The sequence below is a fragment of the Hyperolius riggenbachi genome, chromosome 9 (assembly GCF_040937935.1).
Source record: "Hyperolius riggenbachi isolate aHypRig1 chromosome 9, aHypRig1.pri, whole genome shotgun sequence".
Taxonomy (NCBI): domain Eukaryota; kingdom Metazoa; phylum Chordata; class Amphibia; order Anura; family Hyperoliidae; genus Hyperolius; species Hyperolius riggenbachi.
The window spans coordinates 132744706-132758288 of record NC_090654.1 but is presented as its reverse complement, the minus strand read 5'-3'; positions in this window follow the sequence as shown (position 1 = coordinate 132758288).

The window sequence follows — 13583 nt, the reverse complement described above, 5'->3', positions numbered from 1 at the left end:
ACATTTTTTGTATTTCTCTCTGCTTCAAACAAAATAGGGGAATATGTGAGTGAGTTGTGTGTCCCCTCCTACACTGCCCCCTGAGGCTGGAGCCTCTCTTACCTCTGCCTCGGCCCTGGCAGCCACTAAGGCCTCTTGTAGTTAAACTGTTGTGGTGCAGCCCTACCGAGAATATAAAATACGCAATTCTATTCCTATGTCACTTCCACACTGAGGTACATACATTGTGGTGAGTTCTGAGTATTTCCCCTTGTGACGTGCACAGTACAAGCGTAATGTTCATAGACTTTATGCTGCACTGTACAGGTTGCATCACAGCAAAATCTTGGGGGAGCAGGACCAGCTTTGTTTTTGAGATCGGGCATTTCCATACAGCCACTCTGGAGACCTAATGGGGGTGTGTCTCAGGCGAAATATTTTATTTTATGATGCAAGTTCCCTCCACCCACCCAATGTCATGCATTTTACCTACAAGCAACCTGCTTGCTTGCCAAAAAGACCACATTAGGGCAGAGTTCACACTTGAAGGATTCATATGCAGCTTCCCTGCATGCATAATTGCACCAGATGTGACAGCCTATGTTAATCAAATTGCTGATTCACATCCTGCATATGGGTACTGCGCATTCCACCATGCAGGAAAAAATACTGCAGCCTACAGCGTAACATCAGATACTATGTCTGATTCCTATTGCAGACTGTCAGCTAACTGTGGATGATGTGTGCAGAAAACGAGGATTTAAAAATGAAATATCATTGGACGAAGCGTAGATCCTGAAGCTCTTTCCTCAAGCTCTTTCCTCCAGTCTGACGTGATACCTTAAAATCTTTCTGATAATCTTAAACACTATCCAAGGTGAATGCTGGAAATAAAGCTTTACTTACCTGGTGATTCTTCCAGCCCCTAGAAGTCTGTGTGGTCCCTCGCTGCAGTTCCGCAATACTCCACTGTTCAGCTGTCCCCTACCTCATGATCGCTGGGTCAACGGTTTCTGCACATGCACATTGCAATTATATGAGGTATGTGCAGAAGCCACGACCCACCAGGTCTGCGATCATTACGGAAAGGACAGCTGAACAGTGGAGTATTGCGGAACTGCAGCGAGGGACCACACAGACTTCTAGGGGCTGGAAGAAGCACCAGGTAAGTAAAGCTTTATTTCCAGCATTCACCTAAAATATCCTTTAATGCAGGGAATACACAGTGTTTCTGCGCCGGAATCGAGCCGCTGCCTCGATACCGGTGCGTCCCCACAGGCATTTCCTAATCTTCCGTGCATTTCTTCTTTTGTTCTCCCCGCCGGTATCTAGCGCGGAATCGTTCCGGCGGAGTATCGGACAGGTCGGAAATTATCAATCGAGCCATCAGCGGCTCGATTGATAATTTCAAACGAACCGTGTATTCCCAGCATAACAGCCAAATAAAGTAAAGCTTTGTTTGTACGTGCAAAATGCATTGCACTGTGGAGTAATTAAATACATTTATTGTTGAATAATAACAGAATCTGTGTCTACTTTGACGAGGTAGTTCACTACCTCCTCTTTTAAACGGCTTTTAACGAATGTTATCCTGTATTACCGCCTCTGTTAAAACTATCAGCATATTGCTAAGTTCAGCCAAGGTGGAGGGGTGTTAACCCTTTCTTTCCGATCTACAGAGAGCTACTTCTTAACCTGAGTCGGGTCAGTTCTAATCTCCCCACCTGCCTACATAGTGGTTGCCTAATTGGTAACCTTTGTTTTTGATTACAGGTAGTCCCCGACTTACGAAACGACCCGCCGATATGAACGGCATGAATTCTCTGTTTCCATGGGAGGAAGTAAAAAAAAATTTCAAATTGGACTTGTAGTTTTTGAGAAAATCGATAAAAAAAAAATCAAATGGCTTTTAAACTTGTACAAAGGGCAGAGGTGACAGAGAGGGGGACACTGTAGGCACAGCGGAGGTACAGGGGACAGAGATGGCACAATGTTCCGACTTAAGAACAGATTCAGGTTAAGAACGAGCCTACAGTCCCTATCTCGTTCGTTAACCGGGGACTACCTGTATATTTAATTTGTGTTCACATAACCCATTTTACATCTCAACATATACTACACTATATTGGCTGTGTCCCCTTTTGTGATAGGTAACTATAACTGCTCCCTGCCGCCTGCTCATTTGGCTGCACTAGACAGCCAAACAAGATTCGGCAGAGGTTTAGAGTGCACAAGTCCTCAATCGAAAAATTTCATTTGAAGCTGCTATATGATGAATGCATACTCAAGGCAGTTAGAAAAAAAAATGAGATGCTTAAGAAGAGGAAAACATCTGCATTCTCCAGAGGCTTTCCATGTCTTCCTCAAGACCACTGCCCAGGATCCTCTGAAAGTCTGACCATACTGTGCCACGCTTGCAAAGTAGGACAGAGCCACTCGTGGACAAGAGGCTTCGGCTTGCAGTGCAGGCACTGCTGTACACTTTCAGGGTTAGTATGACCTTGTTTGTATAGGGCTGAAAGCATGGCCATGCGAGCATATCCAGCAAGTTATTGTTGGATATGCTCAGGTCTATGTGTGCCAATGGAGGCCAGGAAGAGATGGTAAGCCTGTGGAGTACCTATAGTTGTGTTCAAAATTATTCAAATTGAGTGTTTTGGCCACAAAAGTTTTGGCATAGTGGTCTGTGGACTGATGAAACAAAATTAGAACTGTTTGGGCCCATGGATCAACGCTACATTTGGAGGAGGAAGAACAAGGCCTATGAAGAAAAGAACACCTTGCCTACTGTGAAGCATGGCAGGGGTTTAATCATGCTTTGGGGCTGTTTTGCTTCTGCAGGTACAGGGAAGCTTCAGCGTGTGCAAGGTATCATGAATTCTCTTCAGTACCAGGAGATATTGGAAGAAAATGTGATGCAGTCCGTCACAAACCTGAGGCTTGGGAGATGTTGGACCTTTCAACAGGATAATGATCCCAAGCATACCTCCAAGTCCACTAGAGCATGGTTGCAGATTAAAGGATGGAACATTTTGCAGTGGCCATCGCAGTCACCAGACTTAAATCCGATTGAGAACCTCTGATGGGACTTAAAGAAAGCAGTTGCAGCGTGCATATCAGGAGGTCTGGTAGTCGGGCCGGCCGACTTCGGGTCGTCTTCTAAGGGTCGTTTTCAAAGGGTGGAAATTAACCAGAATTTACCAGAATTCAAATTATGATTCAACTACACCTGCACATGCACCCTCAATTAATCGGCAAATTCCCTGATCATCTTTATCTTCTTCTCCTCACAGGTATGTTTCATCTCTAATCTGACCTGCACTCAATTTGAAACCGATTCCTACTGCATCCATCTGCTGTGTATGTTTCATCTCTAATCTGACCTGCACTCAATTTGAAACCGATTCCTACTGCATCCATCTGCTGTGTATGTTTCATCTCTAATCTGACCTGCACTCAATTTGAAACCGATTCCTACTGCATCCATCTGCTGTGTATGTTTCATCTCTAATATATTACATGTGGCTCATTTCTGCTGTCCTGCTCTGCTTTTCAGATTAGTAGCGCCTAAGTAACATATTTACATTGTAATTTACTACTTGCTATTGAAATTCTGGCTTTTGTTTCACACTGCTGGCCTATCTTTAATTTCAAACAAAGTTGTAACACCTACAAGCTTGTTTGATTTGCAGGAGACTATAGTGGCCCTCCCCCCTGCTTAATTGCAAATCGTCTGCCAGATCATCCTGATTACTCATTTGCTCTGATGCTGTGTGTATACCAGGAGGTCTGGTAGTCGGGCCAGCCGACTTCGGGTCGTTTTCAAAGGGTGGAAATTTACCAGAATTCAACAGCAATTCAGCAGAAATCAGCATTACACCAAGGTAACTTCCTCAATCTTTTAGCCTCACCTGCATTCCTGATCACTATCTAAACCTCACACACATTGCTTCCTCTCTCCTACTCCATGCATCTTCCACCGTTCTCTACACATCTACCTCTGTCCAAACCACTGCCAGCCTCCTCTCCACACAACGTAATGCACCCCTTCCCCCCAGTCCTTTCTCTGGCTCACCCACACTTCACCCACCATATTCCTACCAACCCTTTGCCACCCCTCCACCACTACCACATGCTATTCCTCCACCTGCTTCTCCAGCTGGTCCCAGTGCTTTCTCCCTCCATCCTCAACCCACCCATTCCTAGACCCCCACTGGTCCCCAAACTCCCAGCCAACCCCCTTCCAGCCCCTCCTGCATCCGCAGACCACACCATAATAATCTCATTCCCATCCATACAACCCCCAGGCACTCTCTCCCTCTGTTTTGCGGTCTATGGAATGCCAGATCTGTCCGCAACAAGCTCACATCCATCCATGAGCTCTTCCTCTCTAAATCCCTCACCTTCCTCGCCCTCACAGAGACATGGCTCACCCCCTCTGACTGTACCGCAGCCGCTGCTCTCTCCTATGGGGGACTGCATCTCAGTCACACCCCCAGACCTGACAACAGGTCTGGAGGAGGAGTGGGTCTGCTTCTCTCCGCACCCTGCACCTTCCGGGTCCTATCACCGCCCCCTTCCCTGCACTTCTCATCCTTCGAGGCCCATGTAATCCGCCTGTACCAACCTCTCCCAGCCATCATTGCGGTCCTATATCACCCCCCATCTGCTCCAACTTCACTCTTCCTGGCCTCCTGGCTCCCCCACATCCTGTCATCTGACCTCCCCACCATCATACTCTGGGATTTCAACTTACCTATCTCCACTGCTGCCAAGCAGCTACTCTCCCTCACCAAATCCCTTGGTCTCTCTCAGCACACAAATTCCACCACCCACCGCGCTGGTCATACTCTTGACCTCATATTCTCAAAGTCCACCTCCCTCAGCAACCTAGACATCGCACCTTTCCCTATCTCTGACCATCACCTCCTCACCTTCACTATCTCCCCACCAACAACTTCTCTCCCCACCCCTCAGCCTGGTCGATGGCAGAGAGACCTACGTAATCTCAGCCCAAATGTCCTAGCAAGTCCCCTTCTCTCCTCCCACCTACCCACCCTAACATGCCCCAATGAAGTGGCTGCACAATATAACCTTGCCCTCTCATCTGCTTTAGATCCAGCTGCTCCCTCAATCTTCCGCCCTATCAAGCCCCCCAACCCTGGCACAACACCCACACACGTAACCTCAGGAAAGAAACTCGAGCAGCCGAACGGAAATGGAGGAAATCACATCTCAATGCTGACTTCCTAGATTACAAGGCCAAACTGTTACTCTTCCACACTGCCCTCTCTGAGGCTAAACAAAGGTACTTTGCAGCACTGATTGTAACCCAAGCTTCCAACCCTCGACAGCTTTTTGCTACCTTCAATTCCCTCCTCAACCCCACTCCTCCCCCTCCCAGCTCCTCCCTCTCAGCCAATGACCTTGCCAACCACTTCACCACTAAAATTGCAACAATACGCAATGAAATTTTCCTCCTCCATCCCTCCCTTACCAATGCGTCTCAGGTTGTCCCCTTGCCTTCCCTCGCAGCAGCTCCCTTGTCTCATCCACCCCTCGCCTCTTTTGCTCCTGCCACCATTGATGAAGTCAGCCTGCTGCTAGTGGCTTCCCCCCCCCACATCCTCTCCCTGTGATCCGGTACCCGCGAATACTCTTCGTCCCCACTTCCCTGACCTGGCCCCAGTCCTCACCTCCTTGTTCAATCTCTCCCTTTCCACAGGCATCTTCCCCAAAGCTTTTAAACAGGCCACTGTGCTTCCCCTGCTGAAAAAACCCTCACTCGACCCATCCCTACCCTCAAACTACCGCCCAATCTCCCTCCTTCCCTATGCTTCTAAACTCCTCGAACGCCTAGTCCACCAGCGCATTACCCAATACATCAACACCAATACCCTACTTGACCCCCTACAGTCTGGATTCCGACCTGCGCACTCAACTGAAACAGCCCTCGCCAAGGTGGTCAACGACCTTACCCTTGCCAAGGCCAAAGGCAGTTATTCCATCCTGCTCCTCCTTGACCTCTCTGCAGCATTTGACACTGTTGACCACTCCCTCCTCCTCCAATCACTACAGTCCATGGGCATCCATGGGCTTGCCTTGGCCTGGATCTCCTCCTACCTATCCAATCGCTCCTTCACCACTTCCTTCAATGGCTCCTCCTCAACTCCTGCCCCCCTTTCAGTTGGGGTCCCCCAGGGCTCTGTTCTAGGCCCCCTTCTTTTCTCCATATACACGTCCTCAATTGGCAAGCTTATCTCCTCCCTGGGCTTCAATTACCACCTTTATGCAGATGACACTCAGATTTACCTCCATACCCCCGATCTCTCAGCCACCACCATAAACTAGGTCTCCTCGTGTCTCTCAGCAATTTCCTTCTGGATGTCAGCTAGGTTCCTAAAGCTTAACCTAGACAAAACTGAGCTCCTGATCTTTCTACCCCATGCTGCTGCACCCATCCCAGGTTTCCACCTCACAATCGACAACACAACCATTCTCCCTACCTCCCAGGCCCGCTGCCTGGGTGTCACCTTGGACTCTGACCTCTCCTTCATCCCACACATCCAAAACATCACAAGAGCCTGCAATTTCCACCTCCGTAATATCTCCAAGATCCGCCCATTCTTAACCCCGGACACGACCAAACTGCTCATCCATGCCCTCATCATCTCTCGCCTTGATTACTGTAACTCACTCCTTTCTGGCCTCCCCCTGAAACGCACTGCCCCCCTTCAATCAGTGATGAACGCGGCTGCAAGACTCATCCATTCTTCGCACCGCTCTGCATCCACATCTCCCCTTTGTGAATCCCTGCACTGGCTCCCTATCCGTCTCAGGATAAGTTTCAAGATTCTATGCCTGGCGTATAAATCTGTGCACAAAACATGCCCTACCTACATCTCGGAGCTTGTTCACAAGTATACACCAGGTCGCCCCCTCCGTTCCTCCAACGACCTTCGCCTCACCACCCCGCGCATTTCACACTCCCATGCCCGCCTGCAGGATTTCTCAAGAGCTGCCCCCACCCTCTGGAATGCCCTTCCACCACCCATCAGACTTGCTCCCTCTTTCAACACATTCAAGCAAGCCCTCAAAACCCACCTCTTTATGATGGCCTACCCACCTCCTACCACACAGTAACTCTCTAAGGAATATTTAACAGCCCCCCCTGGTGTTTCCACCCCTCCCTTTAAATTGTAAGCCTCTGGCAGGGTCCTCCACTCCCTAGTGTAATCTACAGGATCATGTGCTCCTGTCCTATGACAGCCTGTACTTGTATTACTGGGCCTACCTAACCAGCCCATATTGCATGATCATGTATTTTGTACAATTTGTATGTATAACTTTGTTCTATGTGTATAACCCTATGTATGTCATCCTTGTATCATTGTATATATTTATTGTCCAGCGCTGCGTAATATGTTGGCGCTTTATAAATACAATAAATAATAATAATAAGAATGTGACTGAACTGGAGGCTTTTGCCCATGAAGAATGGGTTTCCACTGTTGCGGTGCAGAATCACCTGGATTCCACCGCGGACGAAATCGCACGCGGATGCGTTTCTGCAAGCGGATTTCCCTGCGATTTTGCATGGCTAAGAAGCAGGCGAATTTAACCATGTCTCTGCCTGTGTACGTTTCCATAACATTACATGCAAAATCGTGGGGAAAACCGCATGACAAAGTCGCATGCGATTTCCCTATTTAAAGCATTGCGGGCGATTCGCCCGCATTCCAGCCGCATGCGAAATCTGACGGTTGTGCTGTGCAGATTTCCCCCGCACACCAAAATGCACCCGCACGACGCACAAGTGGAAACAATCCCATCCACTTGTATTGCCTGTGCGAATACGCATGCGGTCTTCGCATGCAGATTCGCTATACTGGAAACGAGCCCTAAGATACCCGTAGATCGCTGCAAGACACTTGTTTAAAAGCTGTTATAACTGGAAAAGGATGTTGTACTAAGTACTAAGAATAAATGTCACTTGAAGGTTGAATAAAACTGATAATGATGTGAGCACAGAAAAGACATTTGTGGGTATTTCATTATAAATTTTGTTATTTGTCTGACTTACAAGTGCCTCTGTTTTAATTGTAAACAAGATGACTGAAATGATCAAAATCAATGTCAAACTGGCCAAAACACTCAATTTCAATATTTTGAACACAATGAATTATTTTGAACACAACTGTACCTAGGTAAGTTTAAATTTAATTGAACTGTCTTGGGTTCACGTTAAAGCATACATGTCAAACTCCTAGCCAATGGCCAAATCTGGTCCTCGGAGCCATCAGATTTAGCTCTCAGATGGTTTTCCCACTTTTGCATTATGTTTGACCCACTCTAGACCACCAGAGAAGCTTTATTGGAGGATAAGCCCTAGACCACTATGGAAGCCTTATGGGAAAGGGGACAGCACTAGATACACAGGAACTGTATAGGAGAGGGGAGGGGGCCACTAGACAGCAGGGAACTGTATAGGGGGCCGCTAAACCGAACACTAAGAATCCAGCGCAGGAGACTTGGGCGCAGCCGGCGCCACCATAGGCCATGAAAGGTATTACAGCTATAGCAGCGCACAGAGTGTAACTTCGGCACCGTCAGAAGAAGGAGCTGAAGTTACATTTAAGACACTGTAATTCGGCTTGAAGCAATAGCTGGAAGCCAAATTACATCATTCAAGACTTTAAAGAGACTAACAATTTTCAGCCTTATTTCTTTTATCCTGTAAGTTCTAATGTGCTCTGGATTACTGCAGCCTTTTCTAGTTGCCCTGTCTCTGTAATATATCTAACCTTTTCTTTGCCAAGCCTTATCGAGTCAGGGAGGAATGCACTGCCTCTGCTGTGATAAGGGTAAGTTATGCACACCACCTGCAGGCTCTGTGTGTGTGTGCGCGCGCTGTGTGTATGAGTCACATGCAAGGTCTCTGCTCACAGCCAGCCTGTCTGTGACCTTGTGAACAGCTGTGAATGCAGAAAGATCAGTTCAAAGCCCACACAAGCAGCTAAGGCAACAAGTGGGAGAAACATTCCAGCAGTCAAGTCAGTTTGAGAGGAGCCACTGCAAACAGGCACCTGCTCTGATTATGTATTTCCTGTTTGGCAGCCATCTTCATAGTTTACAGAAACAATGAATAAAACAGTGATTTTATCACCAAGAAAGCAGCGGGGAGTGGCGAAAATGTCACAGAGTGGGCTAGGAGAAGACAACAAACAGGCTGGTACTTTTATTTATGTAAGATTTTCGCAGTAAAGATTCTCTTTAACCACTTGCCGACAGCCTTAAGCCGATGGGCTGGGCCCAAACGACCGCAATACGCCCATCGGCGGTGGCGGGCGTGGTTATGCGGCGATCGCGTCATTCGTGACGCGATCAGCCGCCGGCGACTGGCTCCACCCCCCGCGCTGTAACCCGCCGGCCGTTCTGAAGCGCCGGCGGGTTACTAGCACCCCGATCGCCGCACGGAAAGTGTATAATAGGCTTTGTAATGTATACAAAGCCTATAATACAGGCTGCCTCCTGCCCTGGTGGTCCCAGTGTCCGAGGAACCACCAGGGCAGGCTGCAGCCACCCTAGTCTGCACCCAAGCACACTGATTTCTCCCTGCCCCCTGATCGCCCACAGAACCCCTCAGACCCCCCCCTGCCAGACCCATGTTTACACCCAATCACCCCCCTAATCACCCATCAATCACTCCCTGTCACTATCTGTCAACGCTATTTTTTTTTTTTTACCCAAAACTGTCCCCTGCTCCCTCCTGATCACCCCCCACCCCTCAGTTTCTCCCCAGACCCCCCCCCCCCTGTGTACTGTATAGCTCTATCCCCCTGTAATAACCCACTGATCACCTGTCAATCACCCCCTGTCACTGCCACCCATCAATCAGCCCCTAACCTGCCCCTTGCGGGCAATTTGATCACCCACACCAATAGATCGCCCGCAGATCCGACGTCAAATCACCTCCCAAGTGCAGTGTTAACATCTGTTCTCTACCCTAAACACCCACTAATTACCCATCAATCACCCCCTATCACTGTTACCCATCAGATCAGACTCTAATCTGCCCCTTGCGGGCACCCAATCACTCGCCTACACACTCAGATTGCCCTCAGACCCCCTTCCCCTTATTAATTCGCCAGTATTTACAACTGTTCTTCCCTGTAATAACCCACTGACCACCTGTCAATCACCCATCAATCACCCCCTGTCAGTGCCACCCATCAATCACCCCCTGTCAGTGCCACCCATCAATCTGCCCCTTGCGGGCAATCTGATCACCCACCCACACCAATAGATCGCCCGCAGATCCAACGTCAGATCACCTCCCAAGTGCAGTGTTTACCCGACGTCAGATCACCTCCCAAGTGCAGTGTTTACATCTGTTCTCTACCCTAAACACCCACTAATTACCCATCAATCACCCATCAATCACCCCCTATCACTGTTACCCATCAGATCAGAACCTAATCTGCCCCTTGCGGGCACCCAATCACCCGCCTACACGCTCAGATTGCCCTCAGACCCCCCCTTATCAATTCGCCAGTGCAATATTTACAACTGTTCTTCCCTGTAATAACCCACTGATCACCTGTCAATCACCCATCAATCACCCAGTCACTGCCACCCATCAATCACCCCCTGTCACTGCCACCCATCAATCTGCCCCTAACCTGCCCCTTGCGGGCAATCTGATCACCCACCCACACCAACAGATCGCCTGCAGATCCGACGTCAGATCACCTCCCAAGTGCAGTGTTTACATCTGTTCTCTACCCTAAACACCCACTAATTACCCATCAATCACCCCCTATCACCACCTGTCACTGTTACCCATCAGATTAGACCCTAATCTGCCCCTAGGGCACCCAATCACCCGCCCACACCCTCAGACCCCAGCCCTGATCACCTTGCCAGTGCATTGCTTGCATCTATTTCCCCCCTTTAATCACACCTTGAGACACCCATCAATCACCTCCTGTCACCCCCTAGCACACCTACTCATCAGATCAGGCCCTAATTTGCCCCGTGTGGGCTCCTGATCACTCGGCCAAACCCTCAGATCCCCCTCAGACCCTCTTCCGATCATCTCCCCAGTGCATTGATTGCATCTATTTTCCCCTCTAACCACCCCCTGAGACGCCCATCAATCACCTCCTGTCACCCCCCTAGCACTCCTATCTATCAGATCAGGCCCAATACAACCTGTCATCTAAGAGGCCACCCTGCTTATGACCAGTTCCACAAAATTTGCCCCCTCATAGACCACCTATCATCAAAATTTGCAGATGCTTATACCCCTGAACAGTCATTTTGAGAAATTTGGTTTCCAGACTACTCACGGTTTAGGGCCTGTAAAATGCCAGGGCAGTATAGGAACCCCACAAGTGACCCCATTTTAAAAAAAAGACACCCCAAGGTATTCTGTTAGGTGTATGACGAGTTCATAGAAGATTTTATTTTTTTATCAAAAGTTAGCGGAAATTGATGTTTTTTTCACCAAGTGTCATTTTTCACTAACTTGTGACAAAAAATAAAATCTTCTATGAACTCACCATACACCTAACAGAATACCTTGGGGTGTCTTCTTTCTAAAATGGGGTCACTTGTGGGGTTCCTATACTGCCCTGGCATTTTAGGGGCCCTAAACCGTGAGGAGTAGTCTAGAAAACAAATGCCTCAAAATGACCTGTGAATAGGACGTTAGGCCCCTTAGCGCACCTAGGTTGCAGAAAAGTGTCACACGTGGTATCGCCGTAGTCAGAAGAAGTAGTATAATGTGTTTTGGGGTGTATTTTTATACATACCCATGCTGGGTGGGAGAAATCTCTCTGTACATAGACAATTGTGTGTAAACAAAATCAAAAAAATTGTCATTTACGGAGATATTTCTCCCACCCAGCATCTGTATGTGTAAAAATACACCCCAAAACACATTATACTACTTCTCCTGAGTACGGCGGTACCACATGTGTGGCACTTTTTTGCACCCTAAGTGTGCTAAGGGGCCCAAAGTCCAATGAGCATCTTTAGGCTTTACAGGGGTGCTTACAATTAGGCACCCCCCAAAATGCCAGGACAGTGAACACACCCCACAAATGACCCCATTTTGGAAAGTACACACTTCAAGGTATTCAGAGGGGAGCATAGCGAGTCCGTGGCAGATTTTTTTTTTTTTTTGTCGCAAGTTAGAAGAAATGGAAATTTTTTTTTGTTTTTTTGTCACAAAGTGTCATTTTCCGCTAACTTGTGACAAAAAATAAAATCTTCTATGAACTCACCATGCCTCTCACTGAATACTTTGGGATGTCTTCTTTCCAAAATGGGGTCATTTGGGGGGTATCTATACTATCCTGGAATTTTAGCCCCTCATGAAACATGACAGGTGCTCAGAAAAGTCAGAGATGCTTCCAAATGGGAAAATTCACTTTTTGCACCATAGTTTGTAAACGCTATAACTTTTACCCAATCCAATAAATATACACTGAATGGGGTTTTTTTTTTAATCAAAAACATGTTTGTCCACATTTTTCGTGCTGCATGTATACAGAAATTTTACTTTATTTGAAAAATGTCAGCACAGAAAGTAAAATAAAAATCATTTTTTTTACAAAATTCATGTCTTTTTTTGATGAATATAATAAAAAGTAAAACTTGCAGCAGCAATCAAATAGCACCAAAAGAAAGCTTTATTAGTGACAAGAAAAGGAGGTAAAATTTATTTAGGTGGTAGGTTGTATGACCGAGCAATAAACCGTGAAAGCTGCAGTGGTCTGAATGGAAAAAAAGGCTCTGGTCCTTAAGGGGCGAAAAGACTGTGGTCCTCAAGCGGTTAAAGTCTGAAATTTCAGAAGTGAACCGGAGGCGGGCATGGAGCATCAGTGAGTGGTCATGCGGGCACAGGATGTCTGTGGGGGACCATTAGAAGCCCCAGGTAAGTTCAACTCATTTTCCCCCAAGTATTCCCTTAAAAATTGTTCTTGGAGTGGATTGTCATAAATCAGTTTGGTGGTAAGACTGAGTAGCAGTACTGGCTGTTGTCACTGATAGGGCTCACCTAAACTCTAGTGAGGGTGCGGATCTTGACTTACGGAAGCAGGGGATAGCAGTGGTCACAGGTTAGTCAACAGATTTTCATCTGACTTCAGGGACCTGCTGGACCTAAGAAGAGCTATCATGCGCCCATATTATTCTCCAAAGATTGAACCACACATGCACAGGATGCTTACGGCAACGGGCGCATGATAGTGTCGGGTGTGCAGATGGGCCACGCAGGCACAGTATTTCACAACTTCAGCCAAAGTCGCCAGCATGACCACGGAGGGGACCCAGAGGATGCCAAGGGATCTCGCTGGCTACGGTGGGCTGGAGGAAACCCCAGGTAAGTCCAGTTTTTTTGTTGTTTTTTTTATTTCTATGCACTACTCTGGGACCCTTCAAACATCCAATCCTTTTTTCCTTTTTAATTCCTCAACAGGTGATTGGATGCTTTTTTCTGAAGATAATGTAAATTTACTGCATATTAAAAGATCACCAAATTAAAATGAAGAATGCACTGTGTGTATATATAGGTTTGAAATAAAAGTCTCTTACTG